This window comes from Leuciscus leuciscus (genome assembly GCF_965113295.1).
Source record: "Leuciscus leuciscus genome assembly, chromosome: 7".
NCBI lineage: Eukaryota > Metazoa > Chordata > Actinopteri > Cypriniformes > Leuciscidae > Leuciscus > Leuciscus leuciscus.
In genome coordinates, this window is record NC_138731.1 from 21,856,330 (window position 1) to 21,870,739 (window position 14,410).

At 38.6% G+C, this 14,410-nt stretch overlaps 1 protein-coding gene and 2 long non-coding RNA genes across 3 annotated transcripts in view; 1 reads left to right on the plus strand and 2 right to left on the minus strand.

The window, feature by feature from the left end:
- The window catches only part of bmpr2b (bone morphogenetic protein receptor, type II b (serine/threonine kinase)), a 79,302-nt gene that overhangs the window by 21,604 nt on the left and 43,288 nt on the right, over positions 1–14,410 (minus strand). The gene's annotated exons all lie outside the window — the stretch shown is intronic.
- Positions 937–2,843, minus strand: LOC309502837. Its single transcript, XR_014207412.1, has 2 exons — positions 1,396–2,843; positions 937–1,247 (listed from the first exon to the last, which is right to left on the minus strand). It is a non-coding gene; the product is annotated as an uncharacterized lncRNA (long non-coding RNA).
- On the plus strand, positions 10,303–12,248 carry LOC309502839. The gene is made up of 2 exons (XR_014207414.1): positions 10,303–10,789; positions 10,856–12,248. It is a non-coding gene; the product is annotated as an uncharacterized lncRNA (long non-coding RNA).

A 14,410-nucleotide genomic window follows, 5' to 3' on the forward strand; every position in this document is an offset into this window, starting at 1 on the left:
TCATATATAGCCACGCTCGTGTAACGCTCAGAGGATAAAACGCAGGCATTTATAGGTATAGACATAAAAAACGCTCTCTCATTCTCATGCATACATAGACACTGTTTACACGTCTTGGAGCCGTCGGCATTTAGCTCGGAGGCAGAATGTCTGAGTGTCCCTCCCTCTTCCAGACTATACCAACAATCCTGTTGTACTTCCTGTATGTCTCCCTCCAGCCCTCCGTCTATTATGAGAGCTCTCCTTCCTTTCTCACGTCTCCATATTTTCATATACTACCGGCCAAAGTTTTAAGCTAAATAAGATTACTTGATGTTTTCGAAAGAAGTTTTTTATGCTCAACAGGACTGCAAGTATTTGATCACAAATACAATTATTCTTTTGTCATGTTATGTGCTACAAAAGAAGACCTTCATGGAGACGCATTAAAAGTGTTTTTTTTGTTTCTCTCTGTAGCTTCGTGTTTGTCCTCACTTCACACACGGATCTGATCTTCTGTCCTTCACATTCTTAGAGACGATCATCAGGACAGATGCAGTTTCCCTGGGTAACCAGAACTCTTCTGTGATTTCACCGACTCCCACTCATGATGCCTGGCAACAGTGTGCAGTCACAACCTTCCTGCAATAAAGTCTGACTTGCCTAAATTTTTGCCTTTCCTCACTTTCTCTTTTCTATTTGTGAGAGTGCTGTATGAGATTAAAGAGACAGCAGCACTTAGATGTGCTTTTAAAGTTATAGGTTAAAAGCACACAGAGGAAAAACACTAAACCATATGAAATTAAAATTTTGTGGTTTTTAGTCCACACTGTAAAACATTTTTTTCATGTTTTTTTGTGTTAAATCAACTTCGATAATTAATGTGGTTCAGATAACATCATATTTTGAGTTTCTGATGATTAAACCAATCTCCTCATTGTATCAACTTAAAAAAAATTAAACCAATGTTAAATTTGAAACCATCTATGTTAATATATTCCTTAACATTGACAAAAAATACTGATGACTCATCCTGCACTATACAGATTTCTGTCCAATCAAATGCTCTCTAGAGTGAGAATGTCCCTCCCCCCATGGCTGTGATGTAACTTGAGACACTTTTTTTTAACAACCTCACAAGCTCTATTGTCTCACCTTTCTGTTTTAATAGGAAAGAAATTAACACAATTGTCATGGAGATTTGAAAGGGATTCACAATTTACTCATGTCATTATATCAGTCCAATCCAAACTTGTATGACTTTCTTTCTTCTGCAGAACACACACACACACACACACACACACACACACACACACACACACACACACACACACACACACACACACACACACACACACACACACACACACACACACACACACACACACACACACACACACACACACACACACACACACACACACACACACACACACACACACACACGCTTGACTGTTGCTTGACACAACTGTTTTTGATCATGTCTCTTCAGAAGACTTGGATTAAACCGCTCACTTCGTATAGATTACTTTTTCTATATTTTTATGAACGTTTTAAAGCATCAAAGGTTTGGTTACGTGAACTTTCAATTTAATCACATAAATTAGAGATAAGAGAATATACATTTTTGGTTGAACTATACATTTAATGGTTTTCTTAGAAGTACATCATGACCAGTTTGTGAAAAGAGCAAAACAAAATTCTTACATTCAAATTCAAAAGAGAGAGGGAAAAATACTTTAAATCAGACTCATGTGAGACACCTGGAAAACCGATTGTATGAAAGCACTGGAATGATGAATAATTTCCCACCGAAGGGATTGTGATTGTGTTGTGAATGTGATTATGGGTACCACACAGGGTATTTTCCAACAGACAGGCAAGTCACATCTTAGATATGCATCCAATTCATCATACAAAGCCCGTGTGGGAGAATTTCAAAGACTACCGACTCAGAGACACCAGGGAGACTCTAATAGGAATCATTCATGAGCAAGCAGACTTTCATGCTGCCATTACATCAACAGGACTCAACATCACTACCTGAATCCCCCCACCAGCAAGGACAACGAAAGCTACTCAAAGGGAATTCTCTGGCCAACATTCAGCTTTCAGTGTAGGATGGAGGGGAAGGGAGTGGGGGAACCTGACAAACTACATTCATACTTTCTTGTTCCAGACAAACACAACTTGGCTGAAATCTGCCTTTAACCACTATTAACTTCAGATCCAAGGCATGTCTACAGATGGCAACTTTTATGAAGGTTGGGCTTTCTGACACCTTGCATTAAGAACAACCAAAAAAAGGCAATAGCAAGCGCATAGCAACACACACACACAAACAAACAGGCTTTTCAGAGACTGGCAAAAAAACAACAACACATGAATAGTTACGCTACAAAAAAAAGATTTTTTGATCTATGATTTGGGAGGTCTTGTTGCATTGCACTCATATTGTTATTAGGGCTGCACGATTAATCTAAATAAAACCAAATAGTAAAGGCTACAATTTAATAAAATAAATGTATACCACCACAGGGTTGTTGAATGCTTGATTCTGATTGGCTGACAAACGGTCTAATAATTATTTTCCAGTAAATTATTTAAAACAAATTAGACATTTTTGAGTTCCTTACACCTTACAACAGAAAATGAACCAAACCCCATTAAGACACTGATCAAGCAAACAAATATGAAAAAAACATAAGATAAAAATTACATGCAAAGGCAAACAAGATTTGCAGCAAGTGCCAATCAACAGCACATTCTTTTTGTACACTTTGTGCACTTCTCTCTGCCTCCTGATACACTCATATTTTGAGTGTGATTAATTGGCCAAAAAAGAGAAAAATACTAAAAGAGTGTTAAAGGGATACTCCACCGTTTTTTCATATTAAACTATGTTATTCCCTTAACTAAGATGAGTTGATACATACCTCTCTCGTCTCAGTGCGTGCACTCAATCGCTCGGTCTTGCGGCGAAACGTTGTTAGCACTTAGCTTAGCCCAGTTCATTCCGTATGGGCCAAGCAGAGAAGCTACCAAACACCTCCACGTGTTCCCTATTTAAATACAGTTACTCGCGTAGTGTAACTCGACCTAGGACGGTGACACAAAACAAAACGTTGCGCTTTTCTAAGCGTGTAAAATGGATAACTATATTGTATGGCGGAATACCATAGCAAGTGCTTGTGAGATATCTTCACTAGAGGGAGCGGGGGCCGGTGAGAGGATTTTTCACGAGTGAAGATATTACTACGCCAAGTCGAAGTGCTTACAAGCACTTGCTATGGTATTCCGCCATACAATATAGTTATCCATTTTACACGCTTAGAAAAGCGCAACGTTTTGTTTTGAGTCACCGTCCTAGGTCGAGTTACACTACGCGAGTAACTGTATTTAAATAGGGAAAACGTGGAGGTGTTTGGTAGCTTTCTCTGCTTGGCCCATATTGAATGAACTGGGCTAAGCTAAGTGCTAACAAAGTGTCGCCGCGCCCCAGAGCGATTGAGTGCACGCACTGAGACGAGAGAGGTATGTATCAACTCATCTTAGTTAAGGGAATAACATAGTTTAATATGAAAAATCGGTGGAGTATCCCTTTAAAGCAACACCAAAGCACTTTTCCTCTTTGGTCCCCCTACAGGTTGGAAGCGGAATTGTCCATTACCGCTATCGTAAATAATTTTGCCTACCGCAACCTACCATCGCACGCACGATATTTGTTTATCCAGCACCAGCTTTGGAAATAAAGGTAGAGTATGTTGCATGATTTTATGAAAGTATCATGATGTATTGCGACAACAGAAACGAAGAAAAACGAAATAATGACATTGCTTGCTATTTTTTGCTATTGTAACGCTTGCCGTAAACCAAGTCAAATTTGTAGTTTCTTATGTCTCATTCGAACTACAGATCCGCTACCTGATCTGGCAAACTTGCACAGTGCAGTTATAGCTAATAGAGGGTCGCAAAGCGAATGCAGAAGTGCCGTTCACACGGTTACGAGTTGATGAACCACTGAAACGATTTTGGAAACATTACTTTAAGGTACAAAATAATCTTTGGTGTTGCTTTAAAGATAGCATTATTTATTCTTTTGGCCACGATAATAGTGTAGCGAAATCTCTATATTGTGACAGCTCTAGTTGCACTATATCTTAATTGACTTTATCAGACTATTTACCTGCACTATTATTCGAATACGTTTTCATCAAGCTAACTCATTCTCGGTTCTCAAAATACTCTTGCCATTCACTGTGTAAAGGTTAAGGTTAAAAGAGACAAAGCTAATGAATAAATTAATTAAGGGAAAAGAGCAGATGCTTGTTCGCTCACAGCTCCGCTGGCAGACAGCTCATCAGCACAATAAAATGATGGACTCAATCTGGCGAGCACAAGCACAACTACAGCGTTTTTGGCACATACTGTTGTGGAATTTAATTCTTAGAGGCACACTCGTACACAGACACACTGCTGGATATCAGCTCAATGGCACAGCTCAGAGCAAGCTTCTAGACAGGAAGAGACAGACTTTTTCATTCTGCCCCGTTATTATCTGTAACTGCATTAAAAGCACAACAGTGACCAGTCTTGAGGGTAATGCATTACAAGTAACGCGAGTTAAGTAATCAGATTACTTTTTTCAAGTAATTAGTAAAGTAACGCATTACTTTTAAATATACAACAAAATATTGGAGTTACTTTTTCAGATAAGTAACGCAAGTTACTTTGTTTTCCTATTTATTGACTGACACCTCTCCCACCCCCACGTTGAGAGAAATCGGGTGAGCAGACATGATGCTTATTGTAGTTCACTAAATGTGAGCATGCATTTACTCATATCACTTGCGCAAAAACAGATTTAGTATTCCTCAAAATGAATAAAAAAACGAAGAATATTACGTAAACCTGCAATAATTAAATGTTAAGTTAAACAAATAAACAAATATATATATTTAGTCTCATTTTATAAACCAATGTCTTTGTTGCTGACCTTCAATGATCCAATTCAACCATACCAATAAGCAAAAATGACTTTAGGTAAACATTTCATTTGTGCTACTCTTTTAGCGCTGAAGAAAGAGTGTTGAACTTTTTTCTGCTGCATCCTATTCTTCTTCAATCCAGAATGGCAGAACAGCTGAAAGGTTTTTCAGCAAATTTCCATAACCTTGAGGCTTATTCATTTAACTTTTGGTGTGAAAGAGCCTTTACATTAGCTGAAAATATAACTTTTTTTTGTTATTAAAAAACTAACAAGCAAGCCCAGCCCAGCCCACTTCCTTTTTAGGAAGTAACCCAATATTGTAATGCATTAGTTTTAAAAGTAACTTTCCCCAACAGTGACTGCCCACTTTTTCAGCAGTCCAGAATAATTTCCCCCTATTAATTTTCTCCATAGGGATTGCAGCTCAATAAAGTGTTCCAAGCTATCGGTGCCCAAAGACTTCCACTCAATTGGAATGCCATTCACAAAGTTGTACACATCCCTTGGCTCTTGAATCATTATTTATTAAACATCATGGCTAATTTATATATGCTTTCACAAATCAATAATGGCATAGTACCGCATATACACAGTGCCGTGCCGCTCGCATGTTAGTTCAGTTTAACACATTATACCAAATCCATTCCACATTTTCCTCAAAATCGATGCAGAAAATATATATATATATATAAAAAAAAGAAGGATTTCGTATGGGCCTGGTGATTTGTCATAGCAATAAAGCATGAAAATTGAGAGAGGGAGAGAAAAGACAGGGAGAGAGAAATGACAAAAGACAAAATATCAGCTGGAGCTCTTGCACAGCAAAAAAACAGGACAGATTTCATAGAGCAATATGACGACAGCAGATGAAAAATACATTGCAGAGACTCTGCATGTCTGTTTCGCAGAGATTGAAAGAGTAAAAGCATTGACCACAATATACAAAAGAAGATCTACAATGGATTGCAAGGAAATATCTGTGAGAAAAAACACAAATAAACACCTGTATTCAGTAAACAAGAGCATCCTACAAATGTGCTTGTTTTCTTTTAGCTATCAACAATAAATTCTCTTAAAGTTGATAAATCTTGCATTAAATCACAGAAAGCAGAAATCAACTGTGGTTCGAATGAACAGGGAAATTAAAAAGTTTCACATCATGTCCAATGTCATTACATGACGCAACAGTTTAAAGTCTGTGTGAACCGGAAGTTGCAACTGACTTCAGTGTTGTGGCTTATTCCCAAGTGAAACGGGATATTGAATAGAGGAATAAATTACTTTAGCGCCCCTCCTCTCCATCTCTCATTCATAATAGACTGGCGGTTGGATGGGAGTGGTTAACGATATTCAACCCAAGCCGTCAAACTGACGTCATCAGAGAGGGAACGCCATTCCAAAGCAGAAGCAAATTTTCAGATTTTCATTAAAGATTATCACGACAAACAATTTCTTTCTGAGTATTAACTTGCACGGGTTAATTGTTCACCACAATACTATTAATGTGCACTAACAAAGTGAATGGTGTCAATTTTGATTTCATGACGACTTTAGCCCACTTGTTATTTATATCGAGGTAGAAATTGTGGGTACAAAATATTTTAAAAATCCTTTCCCTTAATCGTTATTCAGTAAATCATGACCTGGAGTCATGGGGTCTTTTAATATTTTTGTGGACAATAGAGGGATTTGGAGTCAAAAAGGTTGAGAACCACTGGTGTAATAATTTTATTTTATTAAGAATTTAATTAAAGTAAATAATTCTTCAAGTTCACACTAAATCTATTTAGACTATTTTACATTTACATAATTTACATCACTATCAGAACAAAAGTTTAAATATCTAAATGAATGGATTAGTGTCTAAATAATACTTTAACAAGACTGAGAAGACTTAAGCAACACTACCCTGCCAAAACTGTGGGATAGGAATATTATGGCACTACTACATTTGAACTGGCAAATAACCAGCGGGAATGTGTGCCGATCATAATGAATGGGATGAAGGATTCCAAATACAACAGGCATATCTAGTTCCACAGTGAAATGGAGTTTTTCCTGTTTGACTTTTGGCTTTTCTTGTCTTTGTAACAGTAACTGTTTAGGAGGCCCTATGATGCTCTTTCCGCATTTCAGGAATATGCTTTCCGGCAGTAAGCAGTTTGGCAGCGACTGAGTCAAAAAGGCATTTCCTCTGTGGATAACCTACTCCCTTTCTCCCACTTTCACTTCCTGTCCTGCTTTTTTCTTCTCTGTGTCTTTCTTTCTCATTCCATATGGATGGCTTTAATCCTCTCATGGCTGATTCAGTGTTCCACTTTATTCAATTTTTATTCATGGCGACTGCTGTATAATTCCTGGCCGTCTGAGCCCACTGCAATTCACACCGCTCTGATAAATAATCTCATGGAGGGCGACTGGATTTTCAATAAAGAAGAGGAATGGTGACAAGAACAGACTCGTTTGCATAAGTGAGTTACAGCGCAGGCCATAGATTCCGCAGGTGAAGGCGGAGACATTTCACACTGATCCGAGACCGGTCCTTTTGTTGGTCATTATAATTTTCAGCACAAAACTGCAAAAACAACCCTGTGTTTGTGAAAGAGAGAGAGAGAGAGAGAGAGAGAGAGAGAGGAACCCTATTTATTTGGCAATGCGGCAGGAGGACTGCCACACCTGAACTGAACAAAGACACAGGAAAAACAGAGGATGAATGGAGCAGAGTTCTCACACCTTTTGACCACTACATTTACCTAACATGCATGAAAATAAAATAAGTTTGCAAGACAAGATAAAAATTAAGACATAAAAAATAAGATATGTTTGCAGAATTTCAAACAGCTTTGTATAGTTACAATGTTGGTAATATATGTAAATATATGTAAATACTGTTTTCTCTAGTCATGTAGGATTGATTTAAAAAGTTTTTACATTTCAACTGCACAGACACCCAAGTTTTATTAAAAAGGAAGGAAGGAATGAAAGGAAGGAAGGAAGGAAGGAAAGAAGGAAGGAATGAAAGGATCCTTCCTTTCATTTCATTCCTTTCAAAACGAATGAACGAAAGGAATAGAAGAAAGGAAAAAAAGAACGGAAGGAACGAATGAAAGGAAGGAAGGCAGGAAGGAACAAAAGAAAGGAAGGAAGGCAGGAAGAAAAGAAAGGAAGGAAGGAATGGAAGGAAAGAAAGGAAGGAATAGAATGATGGAACGAAAGGAACAGAAGGAAGGAACGGAATGAAAGGAAGGAAGAACGGAACAAAAGGAAAGGAACGAAGAAAGAAAAGAAAGAAAGAAAGAAAGAAAGAAAGGATCCCTCCTTTCATTTCATTCATTTCAAAACGAATGAACGAAAGGAATAGAAGAAAGGAAAAAAAGAACGGAAGGAACGAATGAAAGGAAGGAACAGAAGGAAAGAACAGAATGAAGGAAGGAAGAACGGAACAAAAGGAAAGAAAGAAAGAAAGAAAGAAAGAAAGAAAGAAAGAAAGAAAGAAAGAAAGAAAGAAAGAAAGAAAGAAAGAAAGAAAGAAAGAAAGAAAGAAAGAAAGAAAGAAAGAAAGAAAGAAAGAAAGAAAGAAAGAAAGAAAGAAAGAAAGAAAGAAAGAAAGAAAGAAAGAAAGAAAGAAAGAAAGAAAGAAAGAAAGATTACTAACCAATTAAATATTTGGGCATAACTAGAAAATGTTGTATTCACTATAGAAATTTCCATGACCTTTAAATATTTGATTCATTTGCATGTCTTTTCCAGGCCTGAAAGTCACAGTTTAGTCAAATATTTTGATGACTTTGTCAGGATTTCCATGAGTGCAAAAATCTTAATGGAAGTGTAAGTGATGAAAATGTTCATTTTGACACCTCTGCCAAAAGATAATAGATGTGAAGAAAATATAAGAATTCAAACCCCTTTAGTATCTAGGCGGTCAGAAAGATTGGTTCTTTAAAATAATACTAAGATAAAAAATTATTCAAAAGAACAATTAGTTTGCAAAATCATTAACTAGCCTAATTCAAGCTCCTAAAGGCCCCACGGGCCCTATTTGTCCAGAAATGCATCAGCAAAGGATAAAAAACTTCACTAGTGAGGACATTGCACGATGCTGTTTGAGTCTCAAATTAAAAGTGTTCCTGCTCTCGATCAAGCAGACGGGTCTGTTGAGCGTCTAGACATCTGTAGGGCGAGCGCCGGGCTCAGGTTTCTCATACCAGATTGCACGTCTGTGACCGTGAACCCTGTGACCTCAGATCTGTTGACCTCAGTGACCCCTGTCAGGGAGAAGCACATCTGGAGTCTCCGGCGGGGAGAGTGCTGACATGGCCATGAATCAGACACAGTCGTTCTGTCTCAGCATCAATAACACCACCAGCCACGATCCTCCAGCTGAATCATAGAGAAGAACACCGTCTGTTCAGCCGCTGTGACACGTCTCCTCTTTACATGTGCTTCTCACATTCTCTACGGCCAGAAGCGTGATCAAAATCACTGTATCAGAATGCAACTTAAAAACATGAAACAAGCGTATACTGCATACTGGTGGTTATTTATACACATTTGGACGGGTTAGGTAGAAATACTAAATACCCACGCAATATGACTTGCCTTAAAAGGGACTTCAATGATAACTCTGGTTTAATGCCACAGATATTTGAAGGTAATATGACTACTAAGGTTTGTTATCACAGCAATGCAAGAATGCATGTCAAGTATGTACAACAGGACTGCACAATCTGCCAAGCATTTACGTCTATATTTAAGCACTTGCTTATGTTTCTAGTCTTAACAAGCATCATAGCGATCGAAACAATTCATCCCCTTAATTTTCCATCATGCAGAGAAGTTCAATACTAATTTTCTTCATTTGTCAGTCCCAGGGGTAGATATTCAATACGTGATTTTCTACACACAGAAAAGCAACAGCTCAAAGCTTTATGAAGATATAGCAGCGGCAACCTGAGGTGAAGGCTGGTGGATCTTCTGCCCTGTCACTATAGGCACTCGGCAATCTCATCTCACCTCCGCACAGTCTGTGTGCCGCCCACGTGTCCGCACATGCTCGCGCTCCAAACAAGCCACAAACATACTCAAACAAACAACACACACTCATATGCACCTCTAACAAACACACACATGCTCTAATGACCCAAATAATGCAGAAAAGCTCTGAAATCTAATTGGATGAGCAATGGGAGGCTGTTTTTAATCACACTTAAAGGGATAGAACACCCAAAAATGAACATTCTGTCATCATTTACTGACCCTCATGTCGTTCCAAACCTGTTTGACTTTAATATCTTCTTTTATGTTCCACAGAGGAATGTATTCCACAGAGTTTCTTGTTTTACCAGTTTTCATAATGCAGACAGTTAATTTATATGATAAATAGCCTATAATCAATCAGGAAACTAAATGAGGTCAAATAAACCATGCGTGCGAGTCGACATTATTTTGATTTGTGCTTATAGGTGACAACACAATGATTCTGATAAAATGTAAAAATACATTTTTCAAATAAGAATAATCGTTGCGATTATAATTTTGAGCAAAATAATTGTGATGATCAATTTGAACCATTGTGCAGAATGATGAAAATATGACCGTTTTCATTGACTAAAACTAGACTAAATTGCCCAGGCATTTAGTCGACTAAAACTTGACTAAACAAAAACAGAGCAAGGTTGACTAAATATGACAAAACATTTTTTTTTAAATAGCTGACAAAATCAACACTAATTTATATACTATTATGTACAAATATTTTGAATGACCATTTATTTGTATATTTCCAGTTTTCACTTTTAGTTTAGGTTTTAGTAATTTTGTGTGCTTTTCTCAATTTGATTAATTATTTATATTTAGCTTTAATTTTTTTTATCTTAGTTTTAGAAGTACTTCAACTTATTTATTTTCAGTTAGTTGCAAAGGCAACCTTTCCAATTTATAAGTTCAAGCGTTCATCTAATATTCATTTCATGTAATTTCATTTTAAATAATGAAAACATTTTAATAGTTTAAGTTAACAATAACAACACTGGTTCACACTGAACGCAAACAAAAATCTGTTCAATAACAGTCCATTAGAACAGAGTTTTTAAATCGCATTATAACGTTTTTATTATTTGTCTTTTGATTGTGCCTAGTTAGGACAAAGTGTAACAGGCTGAGATTTTATTGACATCTTAGCGTATCCCCAACCCATCGTGAAATCCCATTCTGCATAACTTCGTAAATAATTCATGTCCTGATATCCTGCATGTTATCGTGCAGTATTGCAGAATTTTAGCATTTAGTGTGGACAAACTAATCACGTAGTTGCTGGAAACTCAGTCTCTCGTGGTGTAGTGCTTTAAAATAATATTCACCGGAGGGCAGCTGCTTTTTATCAATGAGAACAATGAGAGAGGAAGAGGGCCATCATAAACTAGAGCAGCCTAGAAAGCTTGTGTGAAAGGATGGGATTCTAGCAGCCATTATACATGTCACCATGAAGAAGAGTGGAGAGGAGGATAGAGCACCATCCCAGAGAGAGGAGAGAAAACTCACTAAGTTATGGCCGGGGTGAAGGGTGACGATGTGTGAAAAGAGAAGGAGAGGAGAGGTGGAGGAGGTGTGTGTGTGTGTGTCAGGGAGATCATTCCCCCTCCGCAATTAAAACAGATGCCAAGGTTAATCTATGCCTGATCGATCAGAGGCTTCTCACACTCCGTTCACAGTCTTCAGCTGGGAGATCGCACCGTCCATCTAAATGAGGCTCGCCGTGAATTTGTGTGCGTGACTCTGAAAGAGCATTTCACATTTTCTAAGCAGGTGTACGGCTTACTAACTCAGTGCAGTACAATGTCAGAGACTAGCAGATGTGCGCTCCTCCTTCTGTGGATAACAACAGCCCTGTTTCACGGCAAGCCAAAAGGATAAATAAACGGCATGGAAGTGTGGAAACCTTTTTCTGCACCAAATCAATTCACGCCAAGCCTGGTGCAAATGTAGGATATTTCTTGAAAAAGGTTTGATTATATGAAAAAAATAATATATATATACAAATTTATACATTTACAAATACTGAAAACATTTAATTCTTAAGGCCCTTTAGATATGCATGCGGAGAAATGCATTGCAGTTTTTCCCCAAGTCAGTGTGATCCCCCCCCCCCCCCCCTCCTAAATGTATGATGCTGATGATAACCCCCACATTTATTTATATAGCACCTTCCGTGCATAGAATCCAGATCCAGACATGCTTCATATGTCAGGGTATAAAGCATTTAAAAAAATATAAAACAATTTTTTTTTTTTTTACTCTGCACAACAAACCGAAGCTTGGGAAGCTACTGTTTTAAAATAGCAACATGCAAAATGGCATAACCCCAACATGCAAAAATCAGTAGAAGCTTTTAAACCAACAGGAATGCATTTCTTCTTTTTAAAATCTTCTTGCGTGAAAGTCTGCTGTCAATCACATACTGCATGTCATAAATAAGGCTAAAACAGTTCGGCTCTGTGGCCCACAGAGAATGTTAAGAGTGTATTGTGTTGATGTCAAAACAGCTGGACTCAGTCAGCAGGTGTGCGCACAGCCTCACAAACACACACTAACAATGTGCCTCTGTGATGCGGCAGAACGGCATGTTTGGTGATGCTCAGTTTACACACTATCTAAAGCAATGTGTTTGTAGAATGAGAGTGTTTTTTTCTCCTCCTGCTATTGTTAGCAAAATAAAAGAAACCTTGCCACCCTAATCTTTCTAAACTGTTGCTCACACTACAGAATTCAGAGGTTTGGAAAGCTTGTGGCATTCAAATGAGATTTCTCTTTTTGGAACGTAACACTTGCGTGCACAATTATCATCAGTCCCGGGAATATGTTCACACGGAGGATGTCTTCACATCTGCTGCTCCACAGGATTAAAAGTGAAATAATTCCTCCTGTCACAGCCTTTGGTTCTGGTGTGACATCCTCCTTCTGTTGAAATCCTTCCTTAAGAGTGTGTTTTTGTTGTGCCGCCCATTTTCCGAGAGCTGAAAAGCTGCCATAAATTAGTACAAAAAAAACACACACACACAAAAAAAACAAATGAGTCACCACAGCAGCTCTCCAAGTAAATGGAAACGTAGAAAATGGGGTGATGGAACATTTCCAAATCTGCACTTCACTTACGTATATCTATAATTAAAAACGGAATAACACATCCGGTGCTGGGAATTTGGTGTTGGAGGGGTGAAAATATTGGTAAATGGATTGTATAACAAGTGACGATGCCAGCTGTCTTGCACTCAACGAGGAAGACCTCAGCAACATGGGTGTGAAGACGTCGTCCATCAATGCAAGTGTCGGTGCATTTCGCACAAGGCTGCAGATTCTATTCGCATGTGCTGAGGACTGTCGATACGGTCAGTCTGATGTCTCTCGCTATGCGTGCAGGCATGTCCGCGGACAGCTGCGGTGGGAGGGGTTTGGATGCAGTGCACCCTGCTGCTATACAGTGTATCTGGGGAAAAGAAGGTTTGACTGGCTCTGTGGTGGCGGTGAGGGGACAAACGGTCTGGTGGTGTCTGAGGATACAAAAGACACATGTGCGCGGGCATTCCGCCCGGTAACACTCGAAAGCAGAAACACGATTGGATGACATTGAGTCTCAAATGTATTCTCAAACTCTGTGGCCTCTTCACGCAGGCATGGCACCAAACGCGGGGCCCCCTCCACAGCACTACTGCATTCAACCTCTCATTTTGTTTTTAGAGACAGATTAATTGGAATGTTGTTGTGCAAAGTTGATTTCCAGGGTCAAGCCTTCAAAGCTTAAACATGCATTCATTGCATTCATTGAGCCTAAAACCTTTTATTTTTCCAATTCTTTAAATCAAAACTTGCTTCTCAAGGCTCTTCGCTTCGGGAGAAAAAGAAAAAGAGACTAACGGGAAAAATGCGCTGAAAAGCGGTGCGAGAAGCGAAGCAGCATGCAAATAACTCACTATACAAAGTCTGACAGCCATTGATTTTTCCCCCTGTATTTCACTCTATTTTTCACTGCATTGTTTGATTGCGTTTGTGCTGTGACTCATTTCTATCCTTTAAGCAGGGCCATCCGGCATTTCTTTAGATACACTCTCAAAAGCAACACAAAAGGAGAAAAAGAACTGAGAGAGTGAGCAAGAGAATGAGAGGGCACAAAGAAAGAGGTAAAGCCGTGGTTTTGTCCTGAAGTAAGGCATTAGACAGCTCTAGGAGAGTGAGGATGGGAAATGAAAGGCTTTATGGGTCAGTTGAAAGCAGGACTACATCTGAGCGGGACTTAGTATTTATTAACCAGAGACACTGTCAGGAGGAGCATTTGGAATTCGCCCTTCGCCGGGAGTTTGATTGACAGGCGATCTGACCAATCATAACGCCGATATTTTGTGCCCCATTGTATTTGTCCAACAAACAAACCAGACAGTAGAGTTAGTA